Raw genomic sequence first — 7462 nt, forward strand, 5'->3', positions numbered from 1 at the left:
CCTGTTACTTCGAATCGCTAGGTTTCCCGGATCATCAGCAAGGCAAGTAACACTTTGATCATACCTTTTCTACTACCCAGTTTTATCGCATTAGATCAATCCTCACACATTGCATGATTAGGATCTAATTAAATTGTGGGATGGGAAGTAGATGAGGTAGTACCTATTACCTGTTTATTATCAAACCTTTGGGAGTTACTTCTATGTTTGCTTATTATGCCATGCTATGCTAGTAGACGTGGATTGGGTGAGTGATATCCATGACAGATGTGAGATTGATAATTAATGGTTTATCTAAGGTGGCAACTTAAACACACATCTGGGTGGATTGAGGCACCTGGGTATTCCAGGACTTGCCTGTTTTCTTTTGGACCGCCACCCAGGCTCAAAGGGTTCATGAGACTATTCATACTAGAAACTTCCATGTGCAGCCACAAGCTATTATGGGCTCTAGCATAGTTGACTAAGTTGTGCGAACTCTTACAGTGGTAGACTAGCAGATGTAGGGGATGTAGGTGGTACGGTCTACCCGATCGTAAGGTGCTAGCGCTTCTGAAAGACTATGTCTCGGCCATCCGTCTTCTCAAACACCATGTAGTGCGAGAAAACAAACGGAGGCGATCGAGTCTTGTGGGGAAAAGTGCGCAAACCTCTGCAGAGTGTAACAAACTAATCATGGTTAGCCATGTCCCCGGTTATGGACATCTTGAGTATCTAGTACTTGGATTATCATGTGAATCTCAACATGTTACTCTAAATTAATTTTGTTGGGTTATGTTTAATGATTATGCTTAATTGGGATTGAGAATGCTGTCAACCATTCTCAATGTTTAACAACCACCTTGATAGTAATTAAAATTTTATTCCTTTGAAGTAGGGAAAATTTGGCTTTACGCAAAACTGTAACCATAGAGCTTTCCACCAGCCAAATATGCATATAGTATAGCTGTTTCATTCCATTACTCTCTATGTGTTACCTTGCCAGCATATTCCATGTGCTGACCCGTATTCGGGCTGCAACGTTAATGTTGCAGACTTTTCAGATGACGATTTAGGAGTTTTTAGGTTGTGGTTATATACTCAGTGATGCCATTGGAGTTGATGGACTCACTTATCTTGCAAGCCTTCCGCTGTTATCGTTATTAGATGGCCTTAAGCCATATTTATTGTAATAGGTTCTCTTTTGAGACATTCGATGTAATAAGTGTGTGATTGCTACTCTGCTATAAATCCTCCGAGTACTGTGTGGTGTCAGCATTACTGATCCCGGGATGACACCGGAGCACAAAGATCAGACTGTTTGAGGTCTGGTCGCTACAGAGATGGTATCAGAGCACACGCTGACTGTAGGACACGACCACTAAGCTAAAGACCTAGATCACTACTCACTCTCTTCTCTTCTGACCTCTCATCTTTTCTATTCTTTAGGATGGCAGATGCAAGGAACAAGTTTACGCAACCGGATGAAGATGCACCCTTTGGACGCCACTTGAAGGAAGTCACTAGATACCTGAACATGGGAGTACCAAGCTTCACGGGAACCTACAACACCACTTTACCTGAAGAAGAGCGCTGGATGATTCAAGTTCAAGTTCCAGGAAGGACGTTCATGCCAGTCACTGAGCCCATAGAATTTTCTTTTGATGCACCAACTTGGAGTCTAGGAAAGAGCATGGCAACTCACATCACCATGGGACGCATTGGAGAAGTTTACCGCAAGGATCTCTGGGATACTATCTACTAGATTTGTGGGCGCCGAGATGAACACTGGGAGATGATCAGCACCAGGAATGATAGATCAATTGCAGCTTTTATCCAAGAGTTAAACTAGCACATTCGACGACAGGAGAACCAGATATGCGCCGACATGATAGATCTGAAGAAGGCTAAGACCAGAATCAAGGAACTGGAGGAAGAACTCAAGGCTACACATGAAGATTATGAAGAGGAAATTGAAGTATTGGTGGATAAGAATGCCGACCTAACAAAGAAGATTGGAATATTTATGGGAGGCCCGACGCCAGTAGAGGAAGATGAAGAACCCAAGGAGATTAGCCCGCAAGACTACATCATCATCGACGGCACCGACTCGGAAGCAGATAGTAGCGATGATGACTATGTTGATGAAGCTGGAGCAGATATTATGGAGTCAACAACCATAGAATATTTCTAATAGACCACCTCACCAGTAGTAGTAGTCCACCATGTAAATATAGTAGTCCGAGCACTTTTGCGATAGTTAGATCAATTGTATGCCTTTGGTTGATTGATTGAAGTGAATTGTTTGCTTTTGCCTCATGTGCATATGGGTAGTGTTTTCTCTTTAGACCCTCTCTATTCTTATATCTCATCTTTTCTAAACCCTCAGATGCCTCCGAGATGTGACCCCGGATTTGCCTTTCCACCGGAGCTCACCCAGTTGATCCAGTAGCAGAACACATTGATGCAGTTACTAGCCCAGAATCAGAATCAGGGGAACAACAACAACAACCCACCACCACCACCACCACCTGTTGACCACTTAGCCCATTTTCTTAGGCTGAATCCGCCGGTGTTTTCCAGTAGCACCGAGCCGATAGTAGCAGATGATTGGCTCCGCAAGACAGCTAGGGAGTTGACCACAGCAGGATGCACAGATGCGGAGAAGGTGAAGTTTGCCGCACATCAGTTAGAAGGACCCGCAGCATCATGGTGGGAGAATTTCACAGCCACCTTCCCAGTCGACACTGTCACATGGGACCAGTTTCAGCAGGCTTTCCGTACTGCCCATGTTTCAGCAGGAGCTATGGCCATGAAGAAGCGTGAGTTTCGTAACTTGCGCCAAGGAGGACGGACAGTTGGCCAGTATGTGGAGGAGTTTAGTAAGCTAGCACATTATGCCTCAGATGACGTTGCTACGGATGCAGCTAAACAAGAGAAGTTTCTGGAAGGACTGAATGATGAGTTTAGCATGCAGTTGATGGTAGCCACCTTCAACAACTACCAGGAGTTGGTAGATCGTGCTCTTATGATTGAAGGGAAGCAACAGCAAATTGAGAATCGCAAGAGGAAGTATGGACAAGGAAAGTACAATTCAGGAGCTTAGCAGAAGCCACGTTTTACCCCTAGACCGGGAGGATATTTTCAGCATACCCATGGGGGAGGTAGCTCGCACAATCACAATGGCACTAAGAATGGTAATGGCAATGGAGGAAGCAACAGCCAGAACCGCACCAACCCATCAACCCCAGCCAAGAAGGACTTGAGCCAAGTCACTTGCTATAAATGTTCGAAGCCAGGACATTATGCCAATGAATGTCCTGAAGGCCAAAATGGCAATGGAAGTTCTAGGAAGAAGCCGAACCCTTTCAACAGGGGACAGGTGAACCACGTTAGCATGGAGGAGGTTGAAGCTCAGCCCAATGCAGTAATAGGTAAGTTTTTGGTTAAGTCATTTACTGCACTCGTTCTTTTTGATACTGGTGCGTCGCATTCATACATATCAAGGGGATTTGTGGATAAGTATAACCTACCAACCCAAGCCCTTAGGTCACCCATGTTAGTAACCTCGCCAGGAGCAGAGTATGTGGCTAGTCTATGGTGTGATCGGTTACCATTAAGGATTGGTAACTATGTTTTCCCCTTAGACCTAGTAGTATTGGAATCTCAAGGATTGGATGTGATATTGGGCATGGATTGGTTATCAAAGTATGAAGGGAATATTGAGTGTGCTAGTAAGTCAATTTTGCTTACCACACCAGAAGGGAGAAGGATCAAGTATGTATCCCGGCATGTGCCAAAGAGGACCCAAGTAAATTGCCTAACAGGAGTTGTGCAGGAGGAAGTACCAGTGGTAAGGGATTTCCCTAATGTATTTCCAGAAGAGTTGCCAGGCATGCCACCAGATAGAGATGTTGAGTTTTTGATTGAGCTATTGCCAGGCACTGGGCCAATATCAAAGAGACCATATAGGATGCCAGCAAAGGATTTGGTGGAAATTAAGAAGCAGACTAAGGAGTTACTGGATAAGGGGTATATTCGCCCAAGTTCTTCGCCTTGGGGATCGCCAGTACTTCTAGTGGAGAAGAAGGATGGATCGTTAAGGATGGTTGTTGATTATCGAGGATTGAACGAAGTAACGATCAAGAACAAGTACCCACTACCAATGATCAACGATCTATTTGATCGATTGCAAGGAGCTAAAGTATTTTCCAAGATCGATTTGCGATCAGGATACCACCAGTTGAAGATTCGAGAACAGGATATTCCGAAGACAGCTTTTACCACCAGGTATGGGCTGTATGAGTATACCGTTATGTCATTTGGTCTGACTAACGCGCCTGCCTATTTTATGAACATGATGAACAAAGTGTTTATGGAGTTTTTGGATAAGTTCGTCGTAGTGTTCATTGATGATATCCTGGTATATTCGAAGAATGAAGAGGAGCATAAGGAGCATTTGCGTTTGGTACTTGGAAAGCTCAGAGAACACCAATTATATGCCAAGTTCAGCAAATGTGAGTTTTTGTTGAAGGAAGTAGGATTCCTCGGACACGTTATATCCGGAGAAGGTATAGCAGTAGATCCCGCTAAAGTTGAAACCGTGACCAAATGGGAAGCCCCAACAACAGTTGGAGAGATCCGGAGTTTTCTTGGACTCGCAGGATACTACCGGAGGTTTATTGAGAATTTCTCAAAGATTGCGAAGCCTATGACGGAGTTGTTGAAGAAAGATACCAAGTTCATATGGACGGAGGAGTGTGAGGCTAGTTTTCAGGAGTTGAAGAAACGCTTGGTTACCTCACCAGTGTTGATTTTGCCAGACCAGACCAAAGATTATGAGGTGTATTGTGACGCTTCACGTCGAGGACTTGGAGCAGTGCTTATGCAGGAAGGGAGAGTTGTTTCATATGCCTCAAGACAACTGAAGCCCCATGAGTTGAATTATGCCACGCATGATTTGGAGTTAGCAGCCGTAGTGCATGCATTGAAGACATGGAGACATTTTCTCATTGGAAACCATTGTGAGGTGTACACGGATCATAAGAGTTTGAAGTACATTTTCACACAGAAGGAGTTGAATCTCAGACAAAGGAGATGGTTGGAGCTTATCAAAGATTATGACATGAAATTGCACTATCACCCCGGAAAGGCTAATGTAGTAGCTGACGCATTAAGCCGTAAGAGCCATGTCAATACGTTAATGATGGGAGGGATACCCAAGGAGTTAGTAGAAAATCTTCGTGAACTATGTGTGGAAATAGTTCCGAGAGGCTATGTAGCAGCACTAGAGATTCAGTCAACTTTGATGGATAGAATCAGAGAAGCTCAGAAAACTAACAAAGAGATTGCCGCTATAAAGGAGAAACTGAGCAAAGGAAAAGCTAAAGGATTTCGTGAGGATGAGCACGATACCCTATGGTTTGAAGACCGTGTTTACATGCCCAATAACCCGGAGATCAGGAAGTTGATTTTGCAAGAGGCACACAATTCGCCGTATTCCATTCACCCAGGAAATACCAAGATGTATTTGGATTTGAAGGATATTTTCTGGTGGACGGGAATGAAGAAGGATATTGTGGCGTATGTAGCAGTTTGTGATGTATGCCAGAGAGTAAAGGCAGAGCATTAGAAGCCAGCAGGATTGTTACAACCATTGCCGATACCCGAATGGAAGTGGGATAAGTTAGGCATGGATTTTATCACGGGATTGCCCAGGACTCGTTCAGGCTATGACTCAATTTGGGTTGTAGTTGATCAATTGACGAAAGTAGCTCATTTCATCCCAGTAAAGACCACTTACACCAGTGCTAAGTTGGCAAAGATATACATGACCCGAATAGTATGTCTGCATGGAGTTCCGAGGAGTATCGTATTAGATAGAGGAACCCAGTTTACCTCAAAGTTCTGGAAGCAGTTGCACGAAACTTTGGGTACCAGGCTAGAATTTAGTACAGCTTTTCATCCACAGACAGATGGAAAGACCGAGAGAGTAAATCAGATTTTGGAGGATATGTTGAGAGCTTGTGCGCTAGATTATGGATCTAGTTGGGACGATAATTTGCCATATGCAGAGTTCTCTTACAACAACAGTTACCAAACCAGTTTGAAGATGGCCCCTTTCGAAGCTTTGTACGGAAGGAGGTGCAGGACACCGCTGTCGTGGGACGAAGTCGGAGACCGCCAGTTATTTGGACCTGACTTGATTAAAGAATCTGAATAGAAGGTGAAATTGATTCGCGATAGGCTCAAGATAGCCCAGTCCAGACAGAAGAGTTATGCAGATTCTAAACGCAAGGAGACAGTTTACGAAGTCGGAGATAGAGCTTATCTTCGAGTATCTCCACTTCGGGGAACAAAGCGTTTTGGAGTTAAAGGGAAGTTAGCGCCACGATTTGTAGGACCATATCGAGTTTTGGAACGTATGGGGGAAGTGGCCTACAAGTTGGAATTGCCCGAAGGATTGTCAGGAGTACATGATGTGTTCCACGTTTCTCAGTTAAAGAAGTGTCACGCGGAGATGGCTGATGTACCGTTGAGAGATAAAGTGCCTTTGGAAACTATTCAGTTGGATAACGATTTGACCTACGAGGAGAAACCAGTTAAGATCCTCGAGTTTGCCAGCCGAGTTACTCGCAGCAAGGTTATCAAGTTTTGCAAAGTTCAGTGGAGCCACCACACGGAGGATGAAGCCACCTGGGAGCGAGAGGAAGATTTGCTCAAAGACCACCCTCACCTATTTTCTAGCCAACCCGAATCTCGAGGGCGAGATTCATCTTAAGGGGGGTAGGTTTGTAACATCCCAAATTTTGAATTTGGAATGTTATACATTAGATCATCATTGCATATCATATTTTTGCATTTTGGTTGATCCTAGAAAATTCTACGCAACTCAAGGACCCATGGAGAGAGTTGGGGATTTTGTTATTTTCATATTTGAGTTTTCTCAAATTTTGAGAATAGGATCATTTGATTTTATTTATTTTATCATCAATTATTTCTATTACAAAAATATGAGAGAGGGATTAAAATGAATTTCCCAAAATAGAGAAATATTGAGGATTTAATAATAAAATCAAACAAGATTTTATTTCGGAGTTTTTCGGTGTTTTATTTGAATTCAGGAAAAATGTGCGTTTTTCAAAATTGCATTTAGGCCCCAAATAAATGTTCACTTTGTCGGGCTTGATTTTATAAGCCCGGAAAAATTTATTTCGGGATTTTTCAAGTCGGTTTAGTATTTCTTTTTATTTTTTTCCCGAGTGGAAATAAATATAAAAAAACGAACTGACCTAACGGGCCGTGTCCGACTAGGACTCTGGACCGACTAGGCTTTATAAGCCGAGGCCCAGCCCCGGGGAACCCTAGCCGCCCCAGCCCCCAACCCTAGCGGCCGCCCGGTCCCGCCGCCGCCGCCGCCCCGCGCCGCCGTCGCCGGACGCCGTTGCCGCCGCCGCCGAGGTTCGCTGTCGTGCCTCGTTTT

Source organism: Triticum aestivum, chromosome 7A, assembly GCF_018294505.1.
Source record: "Triticum aestivum cultivar Chinese Spring chromosome 7A, IWGSC CS RefSeq v2.1, whole genome shotgun sequence".
NCBI classification, from domain to species: Eukaryota; Viridiplantae; Streptophyta; class Magnoliopsida; order Poales; family Poaceae; genus Triticum; species Triticum aestivum.